This window comes from Bos taurus, chromosome 5 (assembly GCF_002263795.3).
Source record: "Bos taurus isolate L1 Dominette 01449 registration number 42190680 breed Hereford chromosome 5, ARS-UCD2.0, whole genome shotgun sequence".
Taxonomy (NCBI): Eukaryota; Metazoa; Chordata; class Mammalia; order Artiodactyla; family Bovidae; genus Bos; species Bos taurus.
This window is the reverse complement of record NC_037332.1, coordinates 2,426,354-2,442,236: the sequence shown is the minus strand read 5'-3', so window position 1 is coordinate 2,442,236 and position 15,883 is coordinate 2,426,354. Positions and strand designations below refer to the sequence as shown.

Here is a 15,883-nt window from a genome sequence, read left to right as displayed (position 1 = left end):
CCCTCATTATCACCCAGAGCTTTCCCAAGTTCACATCCTTTGAGTCGGTGATGCCCTCCAACCATCTCATCCTCTGTCTCCCTCTTCTCCTTCTGCCTTCAATGTTTCCCAGCATCACAGTCTTTTCCAATGTTCACATCAAGCGGATACATTATTGGAGTTTCAGCTGGGCTTCCCTGGTGGCTCAGATGGTAAAGAAAGGAGATTAAGGGCATGATATATTACAGATATCCACTGGTAGATAGTTGCCTACAAGAGCCTTAAGTTTGCTAAGAGAAGGAGGTGTAAATTTGGAATTCATCAGGGTAGATCTATAACCAGCACTCATGACACTGAATAACATTTTGTGAGTTATTAATGTTGATAATTAATAAGAACTGAGCTTTAAGGCATTCTAACTGAAGTTAGAGAAGATCAGAAATGGCTAGAAAGTCCAGAGGATTAAGGAAGAAAATGTTCCACATGTTTTTTGATAGATGAGTAATGGGAAGTGATCACTGAACGTGGTAACATGATTGTTGACTTAACAAGAGAAATTTTGGTAAAATAGTGGGAATTAAACCTCTTGATGAAAGTGAAAGTGGAGAGTGAAAAAGTTGGCTTAAAGCTCAACATTCAGAAAACGAAGATCATGGCATCCGGTTCCATCACTTCATGGGAAATAGATGGGGAAACAGTGGAAACAGTGTCAGACTTTATTTTTCTGGGCTCCAAAATCACTACAGATGGTGACTGCAGCCATGAAATTAAAAGACACTTACTCTTTGGAAGGAAAGTTATGACTAACATAGATAGCATGTTCAAAAGCAGAGACATTACTTTGCCAACAAAGGTTGGTCTAGTCAAGGCTATGGTTTTTCCTGTAGTCATGTATGGATGTGAGAGTTGGACTGTGAAGAAGGCTGAACACCAAAGAATTGATGCTTTTGAACTGTGGTGTTGGAGAAGACTCTTGAGAGTCCCTTGGACTGCAAGGAGATCCAACCAGTCCATTCTGAAGGAGATCAGCCCTGGGATTTCTTTGGAAGGAATGATGCTAAAGCTGAAACTCCAGTACTTTGGCCACCTCATGCGAAGAGTTGACTCATTGGAAAAGACTCTGTAGCTGGGAGGGATTGGGGGCAGGAGGAGAAGGGGACGACAGAGGATGAGATGGCTGGATGGCATCACTGACTCGATAGAGTTGTTAGTCTGAGTGAACTCCGGGAGTTGGTGATGGACAGGGAGGCCTGGCGTGCTGCAATTCATGGGGTCGCAAAGAGTCGGACACGACTGAGCAACTGATCTGATCTGAAAACCCTATTGGAGTGGGTTCAAGAGAGAATGAAAAAGGAGGAATAAGAGAGATAACTCAGCCAATCTTTTCAAGAAATTTTGCTCCAAAGGAAAAAAGGAAAGTAGCTAAAGGAGCATGCATGATCAAGAATTTTTTTTTAACTCAGAGATTGTAGTGAATGTTAAATGGAATAATACATATAATTGAATAGAGCCTGACATGTAAGAGCTCAATAAATATTAACTATTATTATTGTATACTAAAAGGAAACAGTAAAAAGTCAACTCTTCCTGTCCTTTTCCTTCTCAGTCTCTAAATAACTAAGCAATTCTAGGATCATAGGAATCTTCCGAAGACTGAATCACCTTGACTGGCAAATGAATAAGTCACCTGACTAGGGGACAAGAAAATACATTAAAATATAACTCAAGCCCATGAGTTATCAGATAATCCAAGCTCTATATTTTTGCCTTATATTTCAAACTTGGCTGCATTTGACAGTTACCACCTCCTCCTTCATGAAGCTCTCAGCTATCTTGATTTCTATGACAACTTGTTACTGGTTTTTCTGCCTCACCAAACACTTCTCTAAACTGTCTTGTTCCTTTCTAAGTGTATGTATTTTTTCCAAAATACTGTCTTCACTTTTGATTTCTTCTCTCTCCCTCAATGGTCTTAATGTCCATAGGTGCCTCATTTGAATATGTTCAAACATGAAAACATTTTTTTAACCCTTTTCACTGTTACAGTTGAAACCATTATCATCTTATCTGATGGCTACTGAAAAAATCCTATCATTTTAACATGGTCTCCTTTTCACTTTTTTTGTTTGTTTATTTAAAAAAAATTTTTAGAATACAGTTGATTTACAATATTGTGTTAATTTCTGCTGTACAGTAAATTGAATCAGTTATACATATATGTATATGTTCTTTTTTAGATTCTTTCCCCATATAAGTCAATAAAGAGTATTGAGTAGAGTTTCCTGTAATATACAGTAGGTCTTTATTGGTTTTCTATTATACGTAAGTAGTGTGTATATCGGAGAAGGCAATGGCACCCCACTCCAGTACTCTTGCCTGGAAAATCCCACGGTTGAAGGGGGAACCTCGTGGGCTGCAGTCCTTGGGGTTGCTAGGAGTCGGACACGACTGAGCGACTTCACTTTCACTGTTCACTCTCATGCATTGGAGAAGGAAATGGAAACCCACTCCAGTGTTCTTGCCTGGAGAATCCCAGGGGCGGGGGAGCCTGTTGGGCTGCCATCTATGGGGTCGCATAGAGTCAGACACGACTGAAGCAACTTAGCAGCAGCAGCAGCAGTGTGTATATGTTAATCCCAATCTCCCAATTTGTCCCTCCCTGTCTTTCCCTTTGGTAACCATAGTTTGTCTTCTATATATGTGACTAGATTTCTGTTTTGTAAATAAGTTCATTTGTACCTTTTTTTTAGATTCCACATATATGCAATAACATATGACATTTGTCTTTGTCTGACTTCACTCGAGATGATAATCTCAATTCCTTCTACTGCTGTTTGTCTCTCCTACATGCATGTTTCAGGCCTGATCCTCTCTTCTGAGTATTAGGCTCACGATGACATCTCCACTCGAACGCCTAGTCACCATCTCAAATGTAACATATCCAGACTTGCTGTTCCTCAAGGTTTCCCATCACAGAAAGACATCTCTATTCATTCATTACTCCAGCCATTAATTCTAGTCACCCTTGAGTATTCTACTTTTCTAACATCCCACCTCCAATTTATCACATCTTTCAATTTTCCTATCAGGTTGTATCCTGAGTCGTATCTGAACCACTCCCCAGCAGTTCCACTGACTGTATCATTATTTTTTCTCTAGATTACTGAAATGTCCTCTGTAGAAAGTATTATTTTTGTTAAAAAATGTTTATTTTTCCCTTACTTGTGGGTACAAAGACCCACATGTCACCTGCTTGACATATGATTTGCCTTAACAAGTAAAATATATGCATGTGATTTGTTTCATTTTCAAAGTCACTTAATCACCACTGCTGACTCTATAGATCATTTTTTTTCTCCTTTCTTTAGCAATTATAGAAGCCCTTGTTGATGTGGAGGTGCCATGAAATTGATGATATTTTCGTCAATTGATGATGTGGGAGTTGCCTCAACCCACAGCACACTTTGCACGTGTTACTATCCAGCCTGATCAACATGACTCCAAACCATCTCCTTGGTATGCTCTTGCTTCTGCATCCCTACAGACTATTTTTCACAAAGCTACCGACTTCTCTCTCAATGCACACAACATTGTATCTGTCCTCTGTTCCAAGCCTTTTAATAGCTTCCCATAAGACTGAATAAAATCTAAAGCCATTACCAACACCCACCATGGCCCTATATATATATCTGTTCTGGTGTCTCCTAACTCTGAAGTTTGCATTTCTGGCCCATATGGGGACTGAACCCACAACCTTGGTGTTATCAGCACCATGGTCTAAACAACTGAGCTAACTGGCCACCTAATGTGAAAGTTGGACCATAGATAAGGCTGAGCACCAAAGAACTGATGCTCTCAAATCGTGGTGCTGAAGACTCTTGAGAGTCTTGGACTGCAAGGAGATCAAACCAATCCATCCTAAAGGAGATCAGTCCTGAATATTCATTGGAAGGACTGATCTGAAGTTAAAGCTCCAATACTTTGTCCACCTGACACAAAGAGCCGACTCTTTGGAAAAGACCCTGATGCTGGGAAAGACTGAGGGCAGGAGGAGAAGGGGGTGGCAGAGACTGAAATGGTTGGATGGCATCACTGACACAGTGGACATGGGTTTGAGCAAGCTCCGGGAGATGGTGAAGGGCAGGGAGACTGACATGCTGTGGTCCATGGGGTCGCAGAGACAGACATGACTGAGCGACTGTCTGAACAACAGCTGTCTCAAGTCTCTTCATACTTCCACCCCAGTCACCCTTTCTCTACTCCAGATACGCTGGACTTCTTTAATTTCTCAAATATGACTAGTATGCTCCTCCTGGAGCCAAAAGCAAATGCTGTCCCCCTTCCTCTTGCCATCTATTCTCTGATCAATGAATCCACTCACAAAGTGAAAGTATGAAAGCGTTAGTTGCTCAGTCGTGTCTGACTCTTTGTGACTCCATGAACTGTAGCCCACCAAGTTCCTCTGTCCATGGGATTCGCCAGGCAAGAATACTGGAGTGGCTTACCATTCTCTTCTCTAGGGGATCTTTCCGACCAAGGGATAGAACCCAGGTCTTAAACATTGCAGGCAGATTCTTTACCATCTGAACCACCAGGAAGGCCACCCATAAAATTTAACTGAAACTCAGCTGGTGAAGAAGTCTGGGAAATGCCCTTTGTAGCCATCTGGTTTTAATAATACAGAGAAGAGAAAATAGTAAGTGTGGGGTTAAGAACCAATAAACTATCCAGTGCCCTTGGCATAATATAAATTGCATAATAAATATGTATTGAGAAGGCAAAATGAATATGTCCTCCTCAAAGTTTCTCCTATTAATCAGTACCTGCTCATTAGATTATGAAAATTACAGAGAGGCACAGCTGAGGGCAATGGAGGTGGTGATCTGAGAATTATATACAGAGTAGGTGTGATTTTCCTGAAAACTCACGTGTTAAGCAAACCAATACAATGAGACTCTCTTCTTATAGATAAATGTTACGTTAAAGCATCTCACTAACACTTGCATTCAAACTCCCTTCCTGGAAAAATGAGATACGGTGCTAGCCAAAGCCTGGAGTCATGGGATCCAAATCTGGCGGAGATGACAGGGTTGACACGGGAGTGACAGTGCATGAATAGAGGCAGTTCTAAATAATGACAACCAGGGATAAAGCCGGAGAAAAACCAAGCTGATGTTAAAACCGAAGCATCAATTTAATGAAACTGGGTAGTGAGGCAGAAAACGGGAACCAGGCAACAGAATAAGAACCAGTCACCAAGGGATAGAGAAAAGGCTCAGAATAAAGGCTGGGAGGCAAAGCACGCAAAACTCCTGTGGTTCTGGAGCACAAGGCATCAAAAATTTTTGAGCAGAGGCTTTCTTACTACCCTCTGTGTGGGAAGAAACCTTCCAGACATACTGTAAGGCTAGTAGAGGAGCAGATGAAATTTAATTTCTCATTAATCTGTTAAGTTCCAGGCACTATGATAAGCATTTTATATGAGTACATTTTCTAATTTTCCATTCATAGAAACCCCCAAAGTTATGCACGATCTCAATTTTACAATTGAGCATAATGAGACCCAGAGAGGTTAAATCACTTTTACCGAGTCACACAGTCCAGTAAGGACTGGAGATAAAATCAGACAAGGACCTAATTTCATAGCCCATGAACTTATCCAGTGGCTTTATCAACTGATTAAAGTTTCTGGCATCAATATATTAAATACATAGGACACACACACATATACACAGCCACAGACAAAGAGCATTTTATCAGTAATACAAAATATACCTTTAACTGCCTTCAGAACATGTATGGTGAACAGATTTATCTTGCCAATTATTTCCTATGTTAATATTATCATGCATTTATTGTCCTCAGCAGCATGTTCTAAGTGAAGAAAGAAGGCAGAAGGCTGGAGCACAAGGATATTAACATGTGGGAATGAACGTTTGTGATAAAAACCCACAAAACCAACAAGCTACAAACAGATAACTGAAAGAAGACTGCATTTTTCTGTTTCTTTAATCAAGGAAGTAGGTCATTTTACATATGTCTGCATTGAAATTTTCTTCATGTTCCTCACTATTCTTACAAGGTAAAAAACAAAACATAAGTTTGAACTTTTGGATTATTATGGAAGTACTGAAATTAATTACTGCAATTGATTATGCAATTATGCAGCAATTAATTATGATTATATAGTAGAGGTGATGAATAGATTCAAGGGATTAGACCTGGTAGAGAGAGTGCCTGAAGAACTATGGACAGAAGTTTGTAACATGAAATTTAAAGACTCTTAGTCCTTGGAAGAAAAGTTATGACCAACCTAGACAGCATATTAAAAAGCAGAGACATTACTTTGTCAACAAAGGTCTGTCTAGTCAAGGCTATGGTTTTTCCAGTAGTCATGTATGGATGTGAGAGTTGGACTATATAGAAAGCTGAGTGTGGAAGAATTGATGCTTTTGAACTGTGGTGTTGGAGAAGACTCTTGAGAGTCCCTTGGACTGCAAGGAGATCCAACCAGCCCATCCTAAAGGAAATCAGTTCTGAATATTCATTGAAGGACTGATACTGAAGCTGAAACTCCAGTACTTTGGCCACCTGATAAGAAGAGCTGACTCATTGGAAAAGACTCTGATGCTGGGAAAGATTGAAGGCAGGAGGAGAAGGGGACGGCAGAGGATGAGATGGTTGGATGGCATTACTGACTCAATGGACATGAGTTTGAGTAAACTCTGGGAGTTGATGATGTACAGGAAGGCCTGGCGTGCTGCAATCCATGTGGTCACAAAGAGTCGGACATGATTGAGCGACTGAACTGAAGTGAAAATAGAAATAATATTGTAACAAGTTCAATAAAGACTTTAAAAATGGTCTACATCAAAAAAAATCTAAAAAAATACTAATATATGTATCAAAGATATGCAATCATTTCAGCTCAATTTTTACCTCCTCTGATTGAGCCTCACATGCTTTAGAGGAACCATTACCTTTGCCTCTCTGCTCTCACATTGTTAACACCTGGAGGGCACTTTCTTACCACCCACTATGTTTGAATCTGCCAGCCATGAAAATTGTTCTCCCAGAATTTCTAGGTGCTACATATTTAAGAAGTATCTGACAATTCTTACTGAATTCCGTTTCTCTGAAGCATTTTATGCTCTTTTTTTTTTTCTTTCTTTTTTTTTTTATTATTTTATTTTATTTTTAAACTTTACATAATTGTATTAGTTTTGCCAAATATCAAAATGAATCCGCCACAGGTATACATGTGTTCCCCATCCCGAACCCTCCTCCCTCCTCCCTCCCCATACCATCCCTCTGGGCCGTCCCAGTGCACCAGCCCCAAGCACCCAGCATCATGCATCGAACCTGGACTGGCAACTCGTTTCCTACATGATATTTTACATGTTTCATTGCCATTCTCCCAAATCTTCCCACCCTCTCCCTCTCCCACAGAGTCCATAAGACTGTTCTATACATCAGTGTCTCTTTTGCTGTCTCGTACACCGGGTTATTGTTACCATATTTCTAAATTCCATATATATGCGTTAGTATACTGTATTTATGTTTTTCCTTCTGGCTTACTTCACTCTGTATAATAGGCTCCAGTTTCATCCACCTCTAGCTCTGTGAAGAATACTGTTGGTAGCTTGATAGGGATTGCGTTGAATCTATAAATTGCTTTGGGTAGTATACTCATTTTCACTATATTGATTCTTCCAATCCATGAACATGGTATATTTCTCCATCTATTAGTGTCCTCTTTGATTTCTTTCACCAGTGTTTTATAGTTTTCTATATATAGGTCTTTAGTTTCTTTAGGTAGATATATTCCTAAGTATTTTATTCTTTCCGTTGCAATGGTGAATGGAATTGTTTCCTTAATTTCTCTTTCTGTTTTCTCATTATTAGTGTATAGGAATGCAAGGGATTTCTGTGTGTTGATTTTATATCCTGCAACTTTACTGTAGTCATTGATTATTTCTAGTAATTTTCTGGTGGACTCTTTAGGGTTTTCTATGTAGAGGATCATGTCATCTGCAAATAGTGAGAGTTTTACTTCTTCTTTTCCAATTTGGATTCCTTTTATTTCTTTTTCTGCTCTGATTGCTGTGGCCAAAACTTCCAAAACTATGTTGAATAGTAATGGTGAAAGTGGGCACCCTTGTCTTGTTCCTGACTTTAGAGGAAATGCTTTCAATTTTTCACCATTGAGGATAATGTTTGCTGTGGGTTTGTCATATATAGCTTTTATTATGTTGAGGTATGTTCCTTCTATTCCTGCTTTCTGGAGAGTTTTTATAATAAATGGATGTTGAATTTTGTCAAAGGCTTTCTCTGCATCTATTGAGATAATCATATGGTTTTTATTTTTCAATTTGTTAATGTGGTGTATTACATTGATTGATTTGTGGATATTGAAGAATCCTTGCATCCCTGGGATAAAGCCCACTTGGTCATGGTGTATGATCTTTTTAATGTGTTGTTGGATTCTGATTGCTAGAATTTTGTTAAGGATTTTTGCATCTATGTTCATCAGTGATATTGGCCTGTAGTTTTCTTTTTTTGTGGGATCTTTGTCAGGTTTTGGTATTAGGGTGATGGTGGCCTCATAGAATGAGTTTGGAAGTTTACCTTCCTATGCAATTTTCTGGAAGAGTTTGAGCAGGATAGGTGTTAGCTCTTCTCTAAATTTTTGGTAGAATTCAGCTGTGAAGCCGTCTGGACCGGGGCTTTTGTTTGCTGGAAGATTTTTGATTACAGTTTCAATTTCCATGCTTGTGATGGGTCTGTTAAGATTTTCTATTTCTTCCTGGTCCAGTTTTGGAAAGTTGTACTTTTCTAAGAATTTGTCCATTTCTTCCACGTTGTCCATTTTATTGGCATATAATTGTTGATAGTAGTCTCTTATGATCCTTTGTATTTCTGTGTTGTCTGTTGTGATCTCTCCATTTTCGTTTCTAATTTTGTTGATTTGATTTTTCTCCCTTTGTTTCTTGATGAGTCTGGCTAATGGTTTGTATGGAAATACAAAAAACCTCGAATAGCCAAAGCGATCTTGAGAAAGAAGAATGGAACTGGAGGAATCAACCTACCTGACTTCAGGCTCTACTACAAAGCCACAGTTATCAAGACAGTATGGTACTGGCACAAAGACAGAAATATTGATCAATGGAATAAAATAGAAAGCCCAGAGATAAATCCACGCACATATGGACACCTTATCTTCGACAAAGGAGGCAAGAATATACAATGGATTAAAGACAATCTCTTTAACAAGTGGTGCTGGGAAATCTGGTCAACCACTTGTAAAAGAATGAAACTGGACCACTTTCTAACACCATACACAAAAATAAACTCAAAATGGATTAAAGATCTCAACGTAAGACCAGAAACTATAAAACTCCTAGAGGAGAACATAGGCAAAACACTCTCCGACATACATCACAGCAGGATCCTCTATGACCCACCTCCCAGAATATTGGAAATAAAAGCAAAAATAAACAAATGGGACCTAATTAACCTTAAAAGCTTCTGCACATCAAAGGAAACTATTAGCAAGGTGAAAAGACAGCCTTCAGAATGGGAGAAAATAATAGCAAATGAAGCAACCGACAAACAACTAATCTCAAAAATATACAAGCAACTCCTACAGCTCAACTCCAGAAAAATAAACGACCCAATCAAAAAATGGGCCAAAGAACTAAATAGACATTTCTCCAAAAAAGACATACAGATGGCTAACAAACACATGAAAAGATGCTCAACATCACTCATTATCAGAGAAATGCAAATCAAAACCACTATGAGGTACCATTTCACGCCAGTCAGAATGGCTGCGATCCAAAAGTCTACAAATAATAAATGCTGGAGAGGGTGTGGAGAAAAGGGAACCCTCTTACACTGTTGGTGGGAATGCAAACTAGTACAGCCACTATGGAGAACAGTGTGGAGATTCCTTAAAAAACTGGAAATAGAACTGCCTTATGATCCAGCAACCCCACTGCTGGGCATACACACTGAGAAAACCAGAAGGGAAAGAGACACGTGTACCCCAATGTTCATCGCAGCACTGTTTATAATAGCCAAGACATGGAAGCAACCTAGATGTCCATTTTATGCTCTTGACCACCAACTTCTCTTTGAAATTCTCCTGAGTTCTTAGTCACCGTTCTTCTCTGGATTTCTTCTTATCCCTCTAACTACTCCTTCAAGACATCTTCTGAGGTTTCTTCCTCTTCCTTTCTCAGTACTTTAAATGTTAGTGTTCAAGGAAATGTATTTCTCAGCTCTCCTCTGTGATTCTTTTTTTCTTAATGAGTCTCCTCCATTCTTCATTGGTGGTGGTTTTGTTGCTAAATCATGTCCGATGCTTAAGACCCCATAGACTGTAGCCCGCCAGGCTCCTCTGTCCACGGGATTCTCCTCGCAAGAATGGAGCAGGTTGCCATGTCCTCCTCCAAGGGATCTTCCCAACACAGGGATGGAAGCCCCATCTCTTATGTCTCCTCCTTTGTCAGGAGGGTTCTTTACCACTAGCACCACCTGGGAAATCTCAATTGTAGTTACTATTTCAAAAATCATATTTTCAGTCCTGATTCCTCTGATGACCTTTTAATCATACTATATTTTGGATAATTCCAGCTGGGCCCCTCATATCAAGAAAATTAGAAATGGACCTGTCATATTGCTGCCGAGCAGTCTGCTCTTTCTCCTGTCTTCTGTATCTTATCCAATGCCATGACTGTTCATGTAGCTTTCCCTATTCCAAAAATCTGGAAGTTGTTCTTAACGTCACTCTCAATTCCAATACCCACCACGCCTGAAGGAAAATGGATTCATATCAATCACCAATTTTCATATGTGCACTAAAAGTTTCCATTTCTCTCTTTATCATCTCTATCTTCCTTCACCAGAATTATTTCAACAGCTTTTTTTCTGAATTCTGGTTTTGCTTACTTCTAGTATAGTCCGTGCCCTGTAGTCACAGTAATCTTTTTAAAAGTTACTTCTTATCATGTCACTGTTCTGCTATAGCCATTCAACTACTCTACCTGGATCTCGAATCTCCTGCTAAACTCTCAGGCATTGGATACAAGATCTTTCACAACCTGACCCCAGATAAACTTTTGCCTTTGTTCATGTCCATCTCAGTCCCTCATCTCTGTCTTATAAAAAGCTATTAAATGATATAACTCCTCAAATGCAACATCCTTTTCTTTCTTATCTTAGAACATGCCACCCACAAGAAATACTTTTTCCCCTTTGTCTCTTCACTTGCTTTACCAAACTGCTTTACTTTCTTTTATATTTTTACTGTATAAAAACTGCTTTACCAAACTGCTTTACTTTCTTTTATACTCAACTGTGAAGTTTCTGTGATTCACCCTTCCCAAAATACATGTACACAAACACACATAATTTAAAAATAAATGTGAAATAAAAACATTTTTAAGAACAAACCCTAAGAAAAACCATTACCATAGACCCACACCAAAGAAAAACTAATACTGTGCACCAAGATAATGTATCTATGTTTTGTAAACATCTTTGCAAAGATGTTACATGTGCTTTCAAACACTTGTCTAAAAGTATTACAGACGAGCTGTCACTTCCATTCCATGAATTAATGCTCCTATAACTTCACTATGTGTCATCACTTCTCCAAGTTAGTGGCAAAATTTATTTAAAAGGAAAGAAAAAAGAATTATCAGGTGAAAGGCTTAATGGGATAAGCTACTATCCTCTGTATTCCTTCTCTCCCTTCTTTATCAGTCATTCTATATTCTCCTGTTTTGGACACCCTTCCATTCTAGATCTCTTGCTTGGTTATCTCACACCTTCATAACTAGCTGCCTGATCCCCTAGTCACCTTGTCCTTGTCAGGCCTCAGTTGCGGTAATTATCACTGGGCATGGAAACAGCAAAAGGTAACTCGCTGAACCCCCTGAGTCCCGAAACACTTATTCCTCTCTGCCCCAATAGATTATAGCAGCCCAGTGTCTGCATAATAGCCAGGTCAATTATTTCTGCCAATATAGTAACTCTGTTATTTGTCTGCTCGTCTGTTGGCATGGGGTTTCCTAGGTGGCTCAGTGGCAAAGAGTCCACCTGTCAATGTTGGAGACACAGGTTCTATCTCTGGGTTGGGAAGATCCCCTAGAAGAGGAAGTTGCAACCCACTCTGGGATTCTTGCCTGAAAACTTCCATGGACAGAGGAGCCTAGGGGGCCACAGGCAATGGAGTCACAAAGAGTCAGACACGACTGAGCAACTGAACATGCACACAGCACACACATGCACACACTGTTGGCATGAGGAACCCAAAATGACGTGGTGGCAGCTTGGACTTCAAATTTAGTTCAACATTTATTATGCCCTTGGTTGCAGGCCGTTCCCCTTCTCACATCCCACCCAGGAACCAAGATATTAGTCCTGTAGAGACTACACTGCAGGGAGAGGAAACACAAATTCCCTAACTGGATAAATAGAAGTAATGATCCATGGAAGACCTTCTACTATTTGTTTCACAGGCCCATTTAGATAAACTATTTGCATCACAATCTCACAGAATAGCTATTGATTCAAAGTATATTGTGACGGTGGTTTAGTTGCTAAATCATGTCTAACTCCTTGCACAACCCCATGGACTGTAGCCCACAAGACTCCTCTGTCCTTGGGGTTTTCCCAGCAAGAATACTGGAGTGGGTTGCCATGCTCTCCTCCAGAGGATCTTCCTGACCCAGGGATAGAACCTACATCTCCTGCATTGCAGACAGGTTCTTTACCATCTGAAACACCAGGTAACCTGGGCTTCAAAGAATATACAGCAACTTAAAAGACAAAGCACAAAAGGCAACTAATACTGCAAAATGTCCTCCCCAAGCTGACACCTTACGTGCACTTTTGACAGACCCTTTTGAGACTCTGTGTGATCAACAGTTCCTTAACTGTGGATCCCATGGCCATGCGCTCCTTGCTCTACCTCCTCAATCCTACAGTGAGTACCTCATCCTAGGTGATGTCTTTTCACAGTATAATCAGACACTTTGTGAGTCCTCTGACAAGTCTGCTAGCTGAGTTACTGTATATACAGATACACATCAATCTCAATACAGGTGGTTTGCTATTAGTATAATCAACTAGACACCAAGTAACTTGCTGGATTCTTCAGAATTAATCTCACAGCTGACTGGTTAGACATTCAACAGCAGGTTACTCTTGGTGAAAGAGAACCCATGCTATTTAGCCCATAGACATTATCCCAACCATAATAGCTTCTCCATTCATGAGCCAAACGTGCAAATACTACAGCAGAAAAGCAGAGGCTGGCTAGCGTATATTAAATTAGTAATAATGTCCATCTGCTTTTAGTGGTGCCTCTGAAATTGGTACTCTAGAGTATGAGTTGTTATGAAATAAGAAGATGCACAGACCTTTGTGCCACTCCCATCCATCTTCATGCCTCTTGTGTATTTCTGCCGGGGTCCAGCCCCAGTGGATCCAGGGAATTCGAAGGGGACACGGCTTCGGCGATCAGGAAACAATAGATCAATTAAGCGTTAATTAAAGATATAAAGAATGATTAAATAAGGATAGCTCAGTGAGGAAATTCAGTGGAGAAAAGAGTTTGAATAATTCAGCCAGAAGGTGAGAGAAAAAATGACATGGGGAGACCAAGCTTCAGTGAACAAGGCCCACACTTTATTTTCCAAAGTAGATTTTATACCTTAAATTATGCATAGAGGATAATGGGGGAAGGGGTAGAGTCATGCAGTAAGCCAGGCTTTCTTCCTGCAAACTTATCATATGCAAAAGTTTCGGTGATTTGCATCATCTTCTGGCCCGGAGGCCTGTTAACATTTTAAGACCCTTTCTTCAGAAAACTTATTTTTCTCTAAAGGTGATTAGTCAGGCGCCACCCTCCAAAAGCATTAGATAAAGTTGCATTCCTACAGGGCAAAAGTATGGTGGACTGTAACAAGAAAAAGAATTAACTCAAGGGTCCAAAGTTACAAACATTAAAGCTACTACTTACATCAATTATATTAATCAATACACTGCCAGGGACACAGCAGGTAAGGGATATGGAGACTTAGCAGCAAACATTGGCCCAACAAGTGAAAAACCCTTATCCAATACAATTTCTAATCAATCTTTTAACTGCTCAAAGGAATCTGTATTTAGACAGTTTAGAACATCTCATGCCTCTCACAGTTGGGAAGCTCTGAACAATCACATGTGGCCGGAAAAACCTATTCAGGCAGGCTAGAGGACTTCCAAAGGAGTTTGTAGGTTGAAACACTGTCACACCCAGGAATTATTAACTGGAGCTATAAGTTAACTCTTTTTTCAGAGACAGGTAGTGGGGGGACAGCCCCCCGTAAAGTCAGAGGTGTAGGTGAGAGCACAAAGCAGAAAGTAGGCAGACTCTGGTTTTGTGGGTAGATGCTCGAGAATTTCCAGGGGGACTCCTGAGGCTCGATTCCACCTTTGCGTATGCCGAGCCTCCTTCCTCATGACCTTTGCCACGGACGGAGCTCCTCACACCAGCTCCAATTTTCTATTCCTGCACTTTCCAGATCCCTGAAAAACCTGCAAAGCTATTCACCACTTCCCAGGGATTTTTGTACCTTCAACCACTTCTTTCTTCACATATGTTTGATGACAAGTTACACTGAATGAAGTTCTATTTAATGGGAGACTTTTCCCTCACCACTGTCTTCCAGGGCCCCTCCAAGTGGTGACCGTGTGATGGTAGTGTTGTCTTCACTTGCATCAATCAATCCATCCAGATCAAGACCCATGTGTTTGGCACCTCCATCAGCTGGCCTTAAGGAACCCTCAAAGAGGATGCATTTGTGAGCTTAGAGTTAATAACAGTGGTAAGTGACAAGGAGCTCTGGTCAGCAGACCAGTGTGAAGTGTCCACTATCTAATAAGTTTATCCAACATGAATATGCCCTCAGAGACCAGAGAAATGACTATGCTGGAAATCTGTGAAGTGTGCATGGGCTAGGACTTTGTCACTGGCCTCTGTGTATCCCCCTTCACAAGATGGACAGTTGATGCTTGAATCTTCAGGTGTGAAAGTCAACTCAGAACCTGCATTTAAGTGCTCTCAAAATATTTGAGTATTTCTACTTTCCTCAATGTATGCTACTATATTAAAGGAAAAGGAATGGGAGAGTGGCTATTGAATGTGCCTTTTATGTATATTCTTTCTGCAGTGTTCTTCCATCCCTTTGATCAATAACCCTGACTCTGAAAATGGCTAAGTTTTGGTAACAAGGACTGTGATTTTCCCTTACAGAGACTGCTATCAATCTTCTTCTCACTTGTTCTTGACTTCCTTTGACTGTATAGGTCAGGGATCATTAAACTTCTTCTGGAAAGGGCCACACAAAAAATTATTTTATGGCTTTTCAGGTCACACAGTCTCTGTTGAACCTACTTAACTTTGCCACTGCAGCACAAGATGGCCATAAACCATAGGTAAACAAAAGGACTGGTTATGTTCCACAGGCAAATGACTGGCTTTGACCCACAGACTGTAGTTTCCTGACCCTGATACAAGTCAAGTTATACCCTTACTGTAGATACCTATCTATCTCAGTCACAGGAGATCTGTGGTCTCTAAGACAGAGCCTCCAAAGTCAGTCCCTGCATGTTGCTCTGACCTTGCTGCCCATCATAATAATGATATCTACTTTGCTGCTGCTGACTGATGGCTGCCATCTGACATCAAATATGCCATGATTTTATTATCCACATTGACCCCATGGAGACAAGCTTCATACAAGCATCTTCCATCATCAATGGAAGCCTACAGAAATAGTCACCACTATGCTTCTCATCAATATTGAATTTCTTATCCTTTTAGGAAAAGGAGAATCCTCTGGGAACTTCC

General features: G+C 40.2%; 1 long non-coding RNA gene across 2 annotated transcripts in view; it reads right to left on the bottom strand.

Annotated features, from left to right (window-relative positions):
* Nucleotides 1-15,883, bottom strand: part of LOC132345233 (uncharacterized) — a 36,022-nt gene that overhangs the window by 13,464 nt on the left and 6,675 nt on the right. The window contains exon 2 of one of the 2 annotated variants that reach the window (XR_009494436.1): nucleotides 13,410-13,500. The exons of the other annotated variant lie outside the window; for it this stretch is intronic. This is a non-coding gene — a long non-coding RNA (uncharacterized lncRNA). The remainder of the gene's footprint in view (nucleotides 1-13,409; nucleotides 13,501-15,883) is intronic. 2 annotated transcript variants of the gene reach the window in all.